Genomic DNA, 18,072 nt, shown 5'->3' on the forward strand with positions numbered 1-18,072 from the left:
CCAACAAAGAAGAGACAACCAAGGATAAGAAAGCTTTCTGATTTTAAAAATAATTTATACAGTAATTCTTTGAAGTTTAGACCTGTTTTCTTAATTTTCTCCTTCATATGTAATGGTCAAGAGAAAATGAAATTGAAGAATTGTTTGCAAAGAATTGAAAACTATTCAAGAACGTGATTTTACCAAATTAACCAACATGATCACAAAATACTAAAGGCTGGTGGTATGAACTATAATCTATTTCTACAATAAAATTAGACTACATTAGGAAACCCACCTTTAGAAAGGTGGGATCTTGACAGGAAAGGCTTTTGATCATTGTTATATTAAGACATGGTAAATGTATAGGGGAAAGGAGAGAAAATGAGTGGGAAAAATCAGAGAAGGTGACAAAGCATGTGAAACAAACAAGGAGTAGTAGAAGGGGAGGGGGTAGGGATGGGGTGAGTGGGAGACGGGCACTGAGGGGGGGCACTTGATGGGATGAGCACTGGTATTATACTATATGTTGGCAAATTGAACTCATATAAAAATATACATATAAAAAAGACATGGTAATTTTTAATAGAGATCTTTTTTAGAAGTCCAGGGTACTTTAAAACCTCACAATTAAAGTATTTTTAATATATTCCTTTTATTTCTCTTCTAAAGACATATAATATTCAGATTTTCTTGTAAATGGCTGTACTTTAGGTTTATTATTTGAAAAAGTTGGAGATGATTACACTACTGTTATTATGTTTTTAAAATTCCTTGCCAGAGAAAAAATAAGTGCTTGATTCATAATCAAATAAACTATTACCAGAATTTAATTTGAATTGGGAATGGGAACATTTAAAAGAATGAATGACCTAGATTAGTTGATTCCCTGAAAGGGCACAGTCATCTTATGAATTCAAACTGAAAGGTTAACTATATTTGATTATCTATGGTTATATGGAAATTTCATCATTGGTGATTTTGTGGACTCTGAATCTATAAGTCTATGAACACACACATTTCTGTATATTGTTAAAATGGTAGTATGAATTTTTACAAATTACATGTTGAATAATGTGTGAAACTTCTCTCTGCTAGGCTGCCCCCTTTTCTGATTCTTTGGCTAAAAGAGGGCAGACTTTTGTAAGGAATTTTTAATGTCTATAACCCTTGGTATTTCTGAGAGGCCAGCTTCAGCTAGGATATATGAGGCAAAAAGAAAATTCCAGCAATTGACCATGCTGTCTTTCCTTAGCTTCCCAAGTCATAGTTGGTCTGCCTTCTCTTACCATTCACAGTCTTCTTATGGCTATTTATATGTAATTCAAGATTATTAGCTGTGCTTAGTGGGAGGAATGAGGTATGCCTTGTCCATCTTTCCAGAAGTGAAAGTCCCAAAAGATTTTTATAAGCTAATACTGTACTTTCAGAGATAGTTTGTTTTAAGTGCTAGTAATGGGTAACAATTCTACACAACTATAATAATATAGTTAATTGTGCTCTTTACTTCTATCTGAAAGAATCACTTAAATTCATGATGATGGGAGCACCTGTAAGCCTCAACGTCTACCTTCGGCTCAATTCATGATCCCAGGGTCCTGGGGTTGAGCCCAGCATTGGGCTTCCTGCTCCACGGAGAGCCTGCTCCTCCCCTTTCCTCTGCTGCTCCCCTGCTTGTACATTCTCTCTCTAATTAATTGATTAACTAATTAATTAATTAATGACGTTGATCATGGAATAATATCCTGAATGATCACTTAATCCTTCAAATTTCACATTAACAGCAGCTCTATGATTAGAAACCAAATACTTAACACTTAGAGAGTTAGCGACTTTCTTAGCTATAGAGCAGCAAACCTCATAAAATGTAGTAAAATCTTAGTTCATACTTAAAGTTATTGAAAGATGCTCTGAGTTTGATTCCTAGTGAAATTTTCAAAGTTCTGGTTCCTCATTGCAACTCTTCCATTATTTTTTTTTAAATCACAGTTATGAAAATAAATATGTCTTTACTTGTCTTGGGCTCATTTGTCTTAAAAACATGCTTACATGTTCTTTATTAAACTTGGGGAATATATCAAACCAGATATATGGCGCATCAGCATAGCTAAAGATATATACGATTAGCCATACAACTCGTCATCTTTACCGGTTATATTTATAAACACTATTTCCTACTTCTCTATGTCACAAATCAAAATAGTTCAAAATGATAGTACATCATTGGTACCATTTTCCCACTTATCCCCAACAACAAGCCATTCTCTACATTAACTAATTTTAAAGTATATGTATATATGTATATATATTTCAAATATATATATATATATATATATATATATATATATATATATCAGATTATTTTACATCATTCCTGCTCAAGACTCCCAGGTAATTTAAATTCATACATAAAATAAAACATGTCTTTAAACCTTACTTGATCTGGATCTTGCTTCCTCCTTTGACTCTACTTCTTTCCCCATCTTCAGCACCCAGCAGCCCCCAACCTCTGCCACCCATGGTTACCACATTTCATCCATCCTTGTATGCTCTCTGTCCTTGAATACATCTAGTTTGTTTTGACTTCATGGCTTTTACCCAAACCATTACCTTTCATTCATGTCTCAGACCAAATGTTATTTTCTGATCTCATCATTCTATATTTTTCCTAGTACTTAGCATTATCTGAAACCTTATGCAGTTGTTTGCCTGTGTTTATTTTGTTTCCCTGCCTAAAGTGCAAGCTCCATGAAAGCAAAGTACCTGCCCATTGTAGTCACTGTAACTTCCCATGCCAGATATTTCATATATACTTCCCATGCCAGGTACTAATATAAGAGCTAATACAAAATGTAGTTAAATTAACTTACTGAATGAATTATTTTAACTTTTATTGTTGATTGAAAACTATCATGTTGAGTATTTGCTACTTTATTCTCTTGCAATATGGTAAGCTCCTTTGGAACTTTAAGTCTCCAGATTTCTGTATATTTTGAGTGCTCATGTGTTTGGTTTTCTTAGGCTCATTGACTTATCTTTCTGTTGACAGTAAACCTTCTTTAAGAAACTAATACTCCCACCCTACCTTACCCTCCTATTGTTTCGAAATCAAGAGAGGTGATTTGGTATCCATTGTATATAAAGTAAAAGTAAGAAGGTTTTGAATGAGGATCGAGGCCACTCATGTGTAAGAAAAGAATATAAGCTTTCCTTACTATACCTTATACCTTCGGGCATCTGTTGGTTACAGCACTGAAAAGAATTTTTTAAAAATAGATTTTTTCTGTATGTACACAAAAAAAGACCCAATTTACAACTATCTGCTTTATTGAATTTTACCAAGTGAATATACCCTATTACCTCCCCCAAATCAGTAAATGTAATTATAATATACAATCAAATCAATAAATGTAATTATAATATACAATTTGAAAGCCTTCTCCTACTTCTTCCCAGTCATTATTTGATTTCAAAGATTAGAAAATGATTTTGATTTCTATAACCATTAGTTTTTGTTTAGAATTTTATAAAAAGAGAATCATAAATAGGTATTCTCTTTTGTGTGTGTGTGTGTGTGTGTGTGTGTGTGTGTGTGTGTGTATTTGGCTTCTTTGGCTTAACAGAACCTTTGTAAGATTTATCCATATTGTTGCACGTAAGAACAGTTCATTCTCATGGCTGTATAGTATTTCATGGCATATGGGGCATACTACAGTGTGTTTATCCTTTCTATTGTTGACAGACATTTGGGCTCTTTCTAGTTTTTGGTTTTTACAAACATTGCTACTATGAAGATCCTGGTTCACCTATGTTCATATATCTGATATTTATATAGGATTGAAATTGCATAAATTCAACTATAATAGATCTAGCAAAAATAGGTTTCCAAAGTGTGTGAGACTATTAGTTGCTCCACATCATTGTCAACTCTTGAAATTATCAGTCTTCTTAATTTGCCATTATGGTACTTATGAAATTGCCTCACATTGTCATATTAATGGGGCCCATCCCTGATGAAGTCAAACCTCTTTAAATGTTTATTGGCAATTCTGATCTTTTAAAATAAAGTTCCTATTTAAGTATTTGCTTATATTTCTATTTGTCTTCGTAATATCAATATGTAGAAGGTGTGTGTGTGTGTGTGTGTATGTGTGTGTGTGTGCATGTGTGTATGTACATAACCTGGAGATGTCCTTTGTCAGATAATGAATTGCAAATATATCCTGCCATACTGTGGTGCCTTTTAACATTCTTTTTTTTTTTTTAAGATTTTATTTATTGATTGATGAAAGACAGAGAGAGAGAGAGAGAGAGAGAGGGGGGGAGAGAGAGGCAGAGATACAGGCAGAGGGAGAAGCAGGCTCCATGCAGGGAGGCCGATGTGGGACTCGATCCCAGGACCCCAGGATCACACCCTGGGCCATACAGGTACCGTAAAAGTAAACTCAGCCTCCTGGAATCCAATTGGATGTAATACGTAGAAACATGTTTGGGTAGAATCTCAGAGGATTTAGGATCAGAATTTAAGTTTATGGACTAGTTGTTATTTACTACTTGAACATCATCAGCTAATTCACAAGAAGGGAAGGGTCCAGCTTAATAAAACACTATGTTCTCTTTTCTCCTTAAATAACCTGAGGCTTATTCATATTCAATTTTTAGAAAAAATTTAATTCTTAAACATGAATAAATTTCTAGCATTTCAAATTGATACTTAGTAGCTTTTAATAAAGGTTCACATATTTTTAAAATGTAAACTAATGAAATATTTATTCCTTGACAAAGTTGAAATTGAAAGCATTGCCTTCATATAGTCGACCAGTCTTCAGGTTCTCATCATGATATCCATCTGTTGTTTTTCCTTTACTATTACAAGTGAAATGATACATTTTACAGGTAACATAATCAAGAAATGGGGAATTAGATGTAGCTATAAGATACTCAGGAGCTCAAGATTCCATGGGCATGTGGTATGAAACAGGAATTGAGGCAATTTCACTTAAATCTAGATGCACCCAGGCTGACATCCTAGGTTATGAGAATAAACATGTTTTGTAAATTTTTTTGAATATCAAACTTCATTGGTATGTGTTTTTACTAAATACTGACTTTTTTAGAAGCATGCTTCAGGAATGATGCTTTAGCAAGCCAAAGGAAGACCTCAAGTTCCCCAATAGTATCCTGACACATTTATCTCAGAAGTACTCTGATACTACCTAAATCCTCTGTCTTTCTTCAAGTTATATTAATTCTAAGATGTTTACCATTATCTGATATCATAGCAATATAAAGAGAATCTCAATTTCCCAAATCATGTTACTGCCTTTGCCAGAAAACTGTCACTATAAAAAAGAAAAACCCAAGGTTCTATTATGTGTAGCTAGTGAATGAGAGTGCTATCATTTCTGCTTCTCTATTTTCAATACTCTAGTGTTATCAATTATCTATCAAAAGCTATAAAAGACATGTTTACTGAAATGTGTGAAGCCTCAGAATATAACTAAAGATAAATGCTAAATTATATATAATGTAATCTGCCTGCATAAAAGAACGATATTGTAGATTACATTTTCAACCATGCCGCACACTTATCATCAACAGAAACAACAGAGTTAGCCATGGAGTTAAACCAGCCCATGCCAATTTTGTTATTTCATATGCTGCTCTCAAAGCAATAGCTCTGGAAGAAATCCAAATGGAAACTCAATTCAATAGTACTCTGTATTCCAAAGGGTTTATGATGGGACCAGAAGTATAACAAATGTGACTTGAGGGCACAATGTTCTAAGAAGAAAAAATGACATATCTCACATAAAGGATGAACTGATTATAACTAGTGGGGGGCAAATTATAATATGTGCATAATATTTTTATAAATAAGAAGACAACGGCAGCATAGCTACATGAAATAATATATTCTACATACCCCAAATCTGAAATTTCACTATCTGATTTAGTTTTTGCTCAGAATTTTTTTCCACTTCACATATTACATTTTATTACCACTAGTATCATAACCTATTGCTTCGTTTTCCTGTCCGTAGAGAACATTTCTTCTCTTTCGCTTATTATAGACTAAATGAAGCTATTTATTGTCAGATGATAAACATGTCAACAATATCTATGCGTACATAGAAGCAGAAGTTTCTTAGGCAAAATGAGCATTTTTCCTGAGGTAACAAAATATGTCACTCATCGAGGTACAAATGTTTCAATTACACTAGTGTGAGCATGAGGCAAAAATATAAAATTCTCACCTTTTTAATGATTTCCTTGGGCATGAGACCAGCATGAGGTTGGGAATTTTAACTTTCCCATAAATTTGCTACAGTTTATTAGACAGATGTTCATTAGAAATATTTGTATGTGTGGGAGCCTGGGTGGTTCAGTCAGTTAAGTGTCCACCTCCTGATTTCCACTCAGGTTATGTTCTCAGGGTCATGAGATCCAAACCCGCATAGGACTTCATGTTGGGCATGGAACCTGCTTAAGATTCTCTCTCTCCCTCTGCCCCTCTCCTACCCTCTCCCGCTCATATGTTCACGTGCTCTTTTAGAAAAACATATATATTCATGTGTGTATGTTTATGTGTGTGTACGTGTTCATGTGCATGTAGCACTTAAGCCATCTTCCCTTGAATCACTCCAGAATCTTGGCTCTAAGGATATGAATTTGGTCCCAGAATAAAGCATGCAAATGGGAAGGAGAGAGCTCACTTCCCTTCTTTCCCAATTACATTTAAGTCTCACCATAAAATACAGCTATACTGTCTGTGTATCTTTTTCTTAACAAGATATTCAATTGGTTGAACAATATTCAATTGACAATATTCAATTGGTTGAACTTGCTAAAGTACACCAGGAAGCAGCTTATCTTTCCCTCTATTCCACAGCCTTCCAACTTTCTTTCTGATTTCCTTTCCCTTGCCTTTTAGTAGCAACTTAAGCCTATCCCATGAGTTTACAGTGACTTTCAGATAATAGAAGTGTCTTAATCTCTGATATTAAAATTTCAGCCTAACCCATATTAAAACATCAATTTCTCCTTCCATTTAAATACTAGCCCCAACCTAGTCTAACATAGGGCCAGGCAAGTAGTATCAAGGAAAAGGACATGCACTGTCTCTTCTTCTACCCAGGCTTTATGGAACCTAGAGCATTTACAATTGGAGAAAGGCACCCCTTTTACCAAAAAGCACTATAAATTAATAATACAAAATGTGTCCCATGGCATCCCAAGGAAATCTGTGCAAAGGAGGGGCTCTGACGTTTGAGCCTCATTAGCTTCAAGGTAAATCCACCCCTGCCTTCACCTTGCACTCCTCTCTTCCTCCTCATCCTCTTGGTTCTTCCAAGAACTAAAGTATAATAAAGAAGGCTTCAAGGAGATGAAAGGTCTGTTTCACAGGTGGCTTTACTGGCTATTCTTTCATGGCTCACACTGGCTGGTTATTGCCCTCCGTCATGGCAGACATCCAAACACTAGGGCTTTTATGAAGCATGCTATTGGGTTCTTTAGGAACCACTTCTCTCTCTCTCCACCCTGTGATGACCTCCACTATTACATGTTCTCTGGCAAAAATATGGCAATGCCGAGCTAACCTTTCAATTTCACTCTTAGCTAGTGCCTCTGGCAGTTTACCACACTAGGTCCTCACTGAGGCAAGTATCCTTTGTTTAAATTTATTGATGAGGGAGGGGCAGTACCTTCCATAATACTTCAGCCTAGCTATCTTGCAGGTATTCACCTGACTCAAAGAAACGTAAACCCCCTTGTTTGTCAAATTGTAGAATGTCAAATTGTAGTTTGCTTCTATGATGGTTTCTCTTCTCTTTACCTCTTTAGTGTAGGGGTGCTTCAGGCATCCTCCCAGCTTCAAAACTTTCGGTGTGAGTGTCAAGTTGCAGTTTCCGGGCTGCCAAAACTCTAGGAGGCAACAGGTCAAGCTCTCCTAAAATGTCAATAGTCTCCAGCCAGGTGGCAACACCCTAGATTTCTGAGCTCAGGAACATGCAATCAGGGAGTGAGAAGTTCATTTCTGCTCCTTGACCCCAACTTCTAATTTCTTCAAAGAATTTTAGAACTTTATAACTCATTTTAAGGGGTACCTACAAGGAAGAGAGGGAAATTCTGACAGTTATCTTTGTTCTTACAAATTCCTTCATCTCAAGAAATCCTGTCCTCACCAATGCACCCCTAGCTTTAATCTATATAGGTTTCAGGGAACTAACGGGAGCTGGGTCAGTTTGGCTTTCTTTTCAACAGTCCCTTTGTGATGCATGGAGTACCTCTCTTTGGATTGTGGCCTTTGGATTAACTACTAATAGCATAAGCAATGTCACTTTAGCCAAGATTATAACAGGAAAAGTCCCATTCTAAATGCTGTGCTTTTCTTTACTGACTGTGAAATGACCAAGCTACTATTTAGCCTAAATTAAATACTGGCTTTGTGACCTAGAAATACAAAAGCGATTCAACCACAATTCTGCTCCTTTATGGTTTATGGAATGTCAGTGTAAAGGTTTGCAAAGACTGCATGCAAACATATTATTTAAGATGGCAGATGGGCTTTTAGAGGTGTCTCAGATTTATCAATGTTTAAGTTATGTGGGGCCCAGAACTCTTTTTCTTTTTTTTTTTTTTTTTTTTGCACCTGGCTTCCTGGTTGATCTTTATTAAATGAAGTTTTTATAATTTCAAATTTTTCTTTCCCTTTTATACTTCCTAAAAATCTTTTAGCAGATATTCTTCATGTATTGGCCAGATTTCATCTTTATTCACTTGGGTATTTAAGCCTCTTGTTATTAGAGCTTAAGATTTCTGGACAATCTTATTTTTATTCTATTCCAACTTATTTGATCCATTCCTGATAGTGTATTGCCCACTCTCCCAAGAATTTCTTTATATACTCTTTACACCTAGAATTTTCTTCTTTTACATTTATCTTATTCCTATTCATTCTTCGATAGAATCTCTCTAATACATTAGCAAAGAATGGATGGATGGTCCTTGTACAGAATCACTAGTGTGTTTTATGGGTTTTTTTCCTGCTTATGAGACACAACCAGTTGGCTATACATTGCTTTTGTTTGTTCGTTTTTTCAGTTGCTAGTGTTGAGCCACTACCCTATTCAGGACACATGTCGTAATTTGTCTTCCCAACTGCATTGTAATCTATGAGACTTTTGCTTCTATGCATAGAACTATGCCTTGAAGGTGCTTATTAAATCTTGTAATTTTTATTGATTCACATATGACAGAATTGATGAGCAGCCAAGGAAAGAGAATTTCTGTATCCACAGACTGAACAAAATAGCTGAATTTTAAGAATAGAATTAAGAGGTTCTCTTATATCAATCAACTTGAGAGTCACACTGTAAGAGGCAACAATCTCTCCTCTTCTTCTCTGCCATCTGCTTGGCAGCCACAAAGCAGCAACCATGCATGAATGCATCTCCATGTTGGCCAGGCTGTTTTCCAGATTGGCAATGCCTGCTGGGAGCTCTATTGCCTGGAACATGGCATCCAGCCCGATGGTCAGATGCCAAGTGACAAGACTACTGGGGGAGGAGATGACTCCTTCAACATCTTCTTCATTGAGATTGGTGCTGGCCAGCATGTGCGCAGGGCAGTATTTGTAGACCTGGAACCTACAGTCATTGATGAAGTTCACAGTGGCACCTACTGCTATCTTTCCCACCTGGAGCAGCTCATCACAGGCAAAGAAAATGCTACCAATAGCTATGCCAAGGACACTATACTATTGGCAAGGAGATTATTGATCTTCTTTTGGACTGAATTCAGAAACTGGCCAACCAGTGCACAGGTCTTCAGGGCTTCTTGGTTTCCCACGGTTTCAGAGGTGGATCTGGTTCTAGGTTCACCTCCTTGCTGAGGGAACATCTCTCTGTCAATTATGGCAAGAAGTCCAAGGTAGAGTTCCCCATTTACTCTGTCCCCCAGATTTCCACAGCTGTATCCAAGTCCTACAACTCCATCCTCACTACCCACAGCACCCTGGAGCACTCATATTGTGCCTTCATGGTAGACAATGAGGCCTTCTAGGTCCTCTGTTATAGAAACTTTGATATTGAATATACAACCTACACTAACCTGAATAGATTGATAGGTCAAATTGTGTTCTCCATCACTACTTGCCTAAGATTTGATGGAGCCCTGAATGTTGATCTGGATAGGGCTCCAGGTTGGTCTGGAACCCTATCCCCACATCCACTTTCCCTCTGACTGCATATGCTCCTGTCATCTCTGCTGAGAAAGCCTACCATGAACAGCTTTGATCAGTTGTGCTCTGATCAGCTAATTTGTATATAGCAGTATATACATTCATATACAATTACTGACCTGTGCTTTAAAACATGTTTTGTTACATCACCCAATTACCCCATCTCCCCACCTGGCTGGAAGTGGGTGGGGGGCATGGGGTAATTGGGTGATTGGGTGATGTCTCTTAAGGAGGGCACTTGATGTAGTGAGCAGTGGGTGTTATATGCAGCTGATGAATCACTAAATTCTACCTCTGAAACTAGTAATACAGTATATGTTAACCAAATTGAATTTAAATTAGTTTTTTTTTTTAAAGGATGCCTGGGTGGCTCAATGGCTAAGCATCTGCCTTTGGCTCAGGGCATGATCCTGGGGTCCTGGGATCGAGTCCCACATTAGGCTCTCTGAAAGGAGCCTGCTTCTCCCTCTGCCTATGTCTCTGCCTCTCTCTATGTGTCTCTCATGAATAAATAAATAAAACCTTTAAAAAAATTTTTTAAAGACAAAAGAAAAACACAAAAAACAAAATATGATTTAAGTTGTCCATTTTCCTGATGAGTTTGAATAAAGCATTCCCTGTCTTAAGTGGAAAAAATAGAATTAAGATATTTTTTTCTTTTAGGAAGCATGTGCGTGTAAAAAAAAATATACGGAAAACAATTCATCAAAGAAGCTGCAACAACTTGCTATGGCATATTTTCTGTTATCAACTACATCTAGTGGAGCAAGTGGCAGTCACGGATCAGTGCAGCCATACTTGAAGAGGATCTTTTTGTTTTTCTCCTTCCATTGCCCTCTTCCTCCTTCTTCATCTCATTTTGATTAGGTCACATTATATAATGGTTAGTTAACTTTGCCATTCAAAGCATCATTATAATAGACAAAGATTAGGCATGGAAACTTTCATTCTTTTCCAAGATCACAGAGTGTATATCTAGTGCTTTTTTTTTTTTTTTTTTTTTTTTTGGCATTTATGCTATTGGTTAGAAAGAGGAGTTAATAGAGATCCAATGCAGTTATATCCAGAATGCACCACACCCCCTACTCAAATTCAAGGGTTCATAACATTGTAACTCTTCCCTCTACTTCCACGCTTGGCCCCCTTCAATCCATTACAATTTCAGAAAGTGATGTGATACTGTAAATTATAATTGATACCTTTTTCCTTTCCAGAAATGGGGGAATGCACTAAATCTGACAATAATCTGCCATAATATTCAGATTAAGGCCAAAGTCCTTACAATTAACTCCAACCTACTGTATGACTTCTCATCACTATCCATTCCATCCACCCTACAATTCCACTTCATCTTCTACTACTCTCCCCCTTTGTCTCTTACCTTCAGCAACACCTCCACAGGGCCTTTGCACTTGCTATCACAGCAGCCTGCAACGCTCTTTCCCCTTAGATGTTCCCTGACCTTTCCTCATACTTTCTTCAGCTTTCCTACTTTTCCAAACATCACCTTCCCCTATGTCACCCTCTGTACAATGACATTTCCCCACCTTTTTCACAGTTTTCCTCAGTTCTACATATTTATCAACTTCTCTTATTTATTATCTGTTCTCCTTCAATGGAATATATATTCCATGAGCACAGGAAGTTTCTGTTTTTATGTTCATTGTAACATCCCTAGCATGTAGTACAGCACTTGACACTACATAGGAGCTCAATGAATATTTGCTGAATGAATGAATGAGCACCTATACAAATGCTAGAGTACCAAGGCAATAGGGGCTATACAACAATGTGTAAAGCATAACCTTTATGATCAAGGAGTTCATGATATGTTAGATGAGATCACTATGAACATAATGAAGATAAAACAAGCACAAAATAGGGTATAAAAATATTATGATAAAGACTTCTTTGAATTTGAGGGGGACAACAGTAACAATTCTGCTTAATCCTGATCAATGAGATTTGAATGTAAGGAAATAGAAGTGAAAGCTAATTTTGGACTAATAATAGAGCACGAGAAAAACAACAAGGCAGTGTCAGGCAAATATGTTGCCTGTTGAGGGAGAGTTGAAAATGCAGTTTGCGGGAAGTGTTGAGTACGGGGAAATAGAGTGCAGATAGAAAGGTTACATCGGCACCATGTCAGACAAGATTTTGAATGTCAGATGAGGAGAGTGAGTGATATTTTATAGACAGCAGGGAACCTTGTAAAATTCTTGAGCAGAAAAAATGGGCTGGTCATGCCCGTGCTTTGGAGGAATAAATGGGAGTGAGGGAAAGAGCAAGGACAGATTAGAAGCAGAGAAATTAGTTAGAAAATTACTGAAATATTTGCCGAAGCACAATGAGGGATAAGGCAGATAGTGGCAATAAGAACAGAAATGAAAGGTTAGATTCCAGGGATAACAGAGGGTAGGATGTAAAGAAATTGGTGCCTAATTTAACGTTTATCATAAAAGTGCTGTCCATCACCCACGCAGATAATGTTTTGTCTCAACTCGCAATGAGAGTGATTGATCATTTGAATTAAAAATTTTGTTTTACTTCCACTCAGTCCTGGGATCTTACAGATCCTAGGGTGTGAAAAAAATAGAATCAGAAAATCTAAGGATCCTTTCTTTGCACTGCACTAAGAATTCATATGGAATAAAAATTTACTCCTAGCCTGAAATTTCCAGTGGTGTCAGAAGCTCAGAGTTAGACTAATTTGTGCCTGTAACCATCAGATTCAAACAATGGTCTGGCACATATGGGAAGCCAGTCATCCTCATTGCCTCAATTCCACTAGGGAATGATAAAAGGAAAAATATTCTTAACGTGAAACATTTCATGCTTGCAGGAGGAAGATGAGCAGCTCTTTCAATAAGAATAAAACCTCCAAAAATATCTCTCAAATTAGAGCAGGAGGCTTGCATACTAGAAAACAAAACACAACAAACAAATAAAGGTGATCAAAACATGCTCAGAATAGCTGAGCAGCAAACAAAGACAGAAAGGGTTATGTTGGGGACACAGAAACATAATTGGATTCCTCTGCCAATCCTGGTAATTAAAATGGAGACACTCAGTACCTTAGTTGCTCTGCAATCCCATAATATGTTTGAGATTAACAACCCTTGAATCTTGGTTTTACTGCTATATTATTTGAATATACAATACGCATCTCTTGCCGTTTTCAGAATACACAGATCAGGGTTCCTGTAGGGCTGAGAGGATTTAGAAGCAGCTAACGAGAGAGCCTGACTGGAGCTCTCCATCTCACTTCCCTCTGCCATGGATATTTGGGCCAAATTTGAACGGAAAACAAACAAACAAAAAAGAGGAAATAGCAAGCTTTGCAGTGATTTAAACCTTTGCTTATTTGTGAGGAAAAAAAAAAAAAACAGTTGCTGTTTTGTAGCTTTGCATAGTCACTTCTCTGTTTTGCCAGCATGCTGTGTGTGTGTGTGTGTGTGTGTGTGTGTGTGTGTGTGATCTCACCAGTGCCTTGTAAAAATGAGAGATATAAATGTGTTGTTGGCTTGAGCAGCCTGGCTGGGTTATCTGTGAGGATCCATTATCTTCATTGACGCTGCCTTACCCCACACGCTTCCAACTCCTTGCATCTCAGATCCCTGCTGCACCCATCTGCGGAGGGGGTGTGGGAACTCAGGTCTCCTCACTGGTCTGTGGCCTTACCTGGCTGGTGCCCACAGGTGCCCCGCAGCTGGCTGGCCACGCCAACCAGCCACAGGCAGGACACTCTGCACATACAAAGAGTCTCTCTGTTGCTGAAAGGCTTTTCTGACTATGGATGGTAATTTCGGCCGAATTCCTACTTGCAGAATGAGAGCTCCTCCAGGCCCTTGTGGAGGTGCTTGTCAGGCAGCAGACCTGCTACTGCAGAGGGGACAGGAGGTGCATGCCAGTAATTAATGTTATGCCTTGTCCCCAAAGACATCCTGGTCCCTTTATATGTTAGTTAGCTGATCCTCCAAACCCTCTGAGAGGTAATGATGGAGTTCATATAAACGCTGAGCTTTATATCTAATTTCTACCATGAAAAGGGAGGGAGACAAACTAAACACATAGAGTATGTCGGTTAATGCTGAAGAAAACCCTGTGGTGTTGGGTACACAACCCAGAGAACGGGGACTTGGGAACCCTTGTGCTTTGGGCTGAAGGGGTTGCTTCCAGTAGGTCTTGCTCATGGTGACAGGTATCACAAAAATCCGGGGATAAAAGGAAGTTGAAAGGGCTTTAAGAGAAAGCAGAGGAAGTGTCTGCAATATTTTACTGCTGTCTCATCCCTGGACAAATATCTTTACAGGCTAAAATCCTGCCAACAGCAGCTTGGCACTAGTTCAGCCTGGCCTGGGGAGAAACAGAGCCCAGTTCATAGCTGACCTGTCTGGTTAGTGAAAGAGGAGGTGAGCAGAGGACCAGAGGTAAATCAGTGCTTATTGATTAATCTCAGGGTACATGTCTGTCGGCCTTTACAGGGCACCAGCTGTAGCAAAAGAACAAGTAGAAACTCACACAAGAACAAGTGGAAACTCACACAAGAACAAGTGGAAACTCACACAAGAACAAGTGGAAACTCATACTTTTAAAAATGATATTATACATCAACTATATTTTGGCATTAAAATCATAGGCATTCCTAAGGCCAATGTCTAGTCTGAGCATGTGGAAAACCCTGTAATTCATGTTTTTAATCATGCATCTATTCAATAGATATTTACTGCAAGCTTTGCTGCCGCATCGGTTGCTACTGGATGGTACACGTGATGATCCCTGTGTTCAGGGGGTTTATAGACTAGATGATCCACTTGGCCAGATAATGCTTGAGAAAAACGGGACACTATAAGCAGATGTGAATGTTGTTAGGCTAATGAAACATTAGAAGCACTGACTGGAGAGAGGAAAGATGGATTTCTTTCTAAAAAACAAAAAGATGTAGCCCTCTACCTCACCCCACTCCCCTCTTCCATTTGTATTTGTTATCATTTTAAAAGGACTAAGAGATTATAGTGGAGAGGGAGCCCGGCCACAATATAGTCCGCTGAATGCTGAATATGATCTTCCCCCAAAGACCCAAAATAGCCAGGAGAAACCTGATGATTCTGTTGTTTCTAAGAGGAAATTCCATCCTATCTTGTGATTTAATTTAATTTAGAAGTTCTGATTTATAATTTAGTAGGTTATCTTCATTATTTCAAGAGGATCATGCGAACTGTTGATGCTCAATGGTCAAGTCCTTTAAATTCATAAACAATAAAAATAAAACATGACATGTTTTCCCTTGAGGATGAAGGCAGGGCACTATAAAATAAAACAACTGACCAAGTGTCAAAACTCCTCCAGTATGGACAATCTGTGCATTCATATGGTCTTTATATTTTTTTAAAGATACCACCTATTAGAAAAATCGAAATATAGGTATATATTTTTTTTCTGCCAGAAAAGTCACACTAACCTCTTGTAACTATTTCTGTCGGTGGAAAAACACCCTTAATGAAAACAAGAACACTACTTCTTCTGAATACCAGTATTGTTCCAATGGCTGTTGGAGTCTGAGTATTCAAGTTCAAGGGGAATTTTAGGATCTGAGTGTATTGAGAGAAAAATGCTCAAGTTTGGGTCTCCATGTGCTCAGCAGGAGTTAAACTTCATAGCAGATGCTCCAGGGGGAGAAGGGAAGCAGATGCAGCTGTGGAGAAGAGCGGCCTCTGCTCTGGGGTGCTGTTGCATGTAGCTGGGGCTCAGTGCTCGTGAATGTGGGAGCTGCACAGCGTTATGACGGGTGCAGTGGTTCTGCTGTTATTAGTGAGTGTCATGTGCTCTGATTGCAAGCACTCAAGTGTTCAGAGGGGGAATCAGGGATACCAAATGGAGAAAAACAATACACAGGAGCCTAATATCTTTAAGCGGGTAAATTATCTTTTCCTTGAGAAAGCAGAAAATGTTAATGGCTAAGTCTGCCAAGACATTTTATAATAGAGGTAAATAAAGAAACAAAAGATGGTTCCAGGATTTTTATGTGCAATTAAAGCACATTATTCAGTACCCCGAACGAATCTAGGATCACTGACATAAATGTATGGGTATATCATATAAAAGGTGTAATTTGGCCTGATTCTTTAGGAAAAGTACTTTGTAACTGGGGATTTTTCATCTGTGAAGTAATATTGGATATCAAGTTTCTATACTGTATCAATATTTGAGCAAAAGTAAGATTTATTCCGTTTTGTCTTCTATCTTTTCCCTCTTACAATCCATCTGTTGGATCAGGCTATCTTTCCATCCAGTCTAAATTTTGTTAGTCAAAGTTTCTTTTGTTTTAGGTGATAAAATAGTTACTAATTTGTAAAATTAGGTCAGGGAGGAAGAAAAGTAAAGTCTGTGAAATAAGGGGTTGTCAAAAACAGCAGTGCTGAGCAAGCTGGACAATGATGGTTTAGTCTCCCTGCCTGCCTCTTCTGTCTCAAGGGGGATGCTTTTACCTGCCACACTAGAAAAGTTAGGCCTCCTTTCACCTCTGGGTTACTTCTGGACATCTTGAAGAAGAGCTGACCTCCTTACCCCCAAACTGTGCCTGCACCCAGCTACTCCACTGGTCGGCTGGTAGATGGCCATTAGAGGTTACTTCTCTGATGTCACAATAGAGTACAGTTGATTGCTAAAATTATTCCCTAAGTATCCTGCTCTCAGCCCTTTCAAAGATGACAAGTAGATTGATAGACGAAATTATGTCATATCCTTAAGATGAGGTGACATGACAAAGTCGAATAATCATAGGATGTGTTGTCAGAGCCCTTGGGTTTGTGTTCAAGCACTGCCTTTACCAGCTGTGAACAGTAAGCCATTTAATCTTCCTGAGCAACATGATCCAAATATATAAAAGAATGGTAATCCTTCTACCACTTAATTTACAGTGATTCTATGATGACTGAATGGGAGATGGATATACAAGCATGTTTTCAACCCGGAAGCATAAAATTTGCTATTGATATTTCCTTGTACCTGGAATGTTCTCAGTGTGTACATGTCAAGTGAAGACTCCACGTGCCATGAATCCCTTCTAAATAAGGCAAGACAAACAGGATAGGCCCGCCTTATCACCAAAAAGAAGAAAAACAGGGAGGAGAAGAAAAAGAAAGGATGGATAGTGCAATCTCTTCAAAAATTAAAAAAAATAAAATAAAATAAAAAATTTTAAAGACTTTATTTAATTATTTGGGAAGAGTGCAGGGGGTAGTGCAGAGGAAGAGGGAGAAAGAATCTTAGACTCCCTGCTGAGTGGGGAGCCCACCCTGGGGCTTGATCTCACGACACAAAGATCATGACCAGAGCCAAAACCAAGTCAGGCACTCAACTGACTGAGCCACCTGGGCACCCCAGTGTAACCTCTTCAAAAAACATTTGGCTTACCTACTGAAGCTGACGTGACCCCAAAATTCCACTAGGTATATACCCAGAAGAAATTAATATCTATTTCTACCAAAGGCAGATACAAGGTTCATAACAGTATTATTTACAATAAACCCAAACTGGAAAAATACACAAATACCTACCAACAATCAAATGGGTAAGTAAATCATGATGTAGTTACCCAGTGGAATATGATACAGCAATGAGAATGAATGGACTATGATGACGCATAAAAATATGAATGAGTCTCACAAACACAAATTGACTGAAAGAAGCCATACACACTAGAGTACATACTTTAGGATTCTGTGTATATAAAGTGTAAAAATGGGCAAAAGTAATCAATAATGAAACAGCTCAGAAAGTCTCATTCTTGAAGGTGTAATGACAAGGCATTTCGGGATATTGATAATATTGTGTTTTGTTAATGTATG

At 37.9% G+C, this 18,072-nt stretch overlaps 1 long non-coding RNA gene across 2 annotated transcripts in view; it reads left to right on the forward strand.

Annotated features, from left to right (window-relative positions):
* Window positions 1-17,376, forward strand: part of LOC144294298 (uncharacterized) — a 41,168-nt gene extending 23,792 nt beyond the window's left edge. Inside the window, exons 3-4 of one of the 2 annotated variants that reach the window (XR_013361721.1) lie at window positions 10,886-11,105; window positions 17,143-17,376. This is a non-coding gene — a long non-coding RNA (uncharacterized LOC144294298). The remainder of the gene's footprint in view (window positions 1-10,885; window positions 11,106-17,142) is intronic. The other variant, XR_013361720.1, reaches the window with a different exon arrangement.
* The last annotated feature ends 696 nt before the right edge of the window (window positions 17,377-18,072 follow it).

Source organism: Canis aureus, chromosome 22 (assembly GCF_053574225.1).
Source record: "Canis aureus isolate CA01 chromosome 22, VMU_Caureus_v.1.0, whole genome shotgun sequence".
In the NCBI taxonomy this organism is placed as follows: domain Eukaryota; kingdom Metazoa; phylum Chordata; class Mammalia; order Carnivora; family Canidae; genus Canis; species Canis aureus.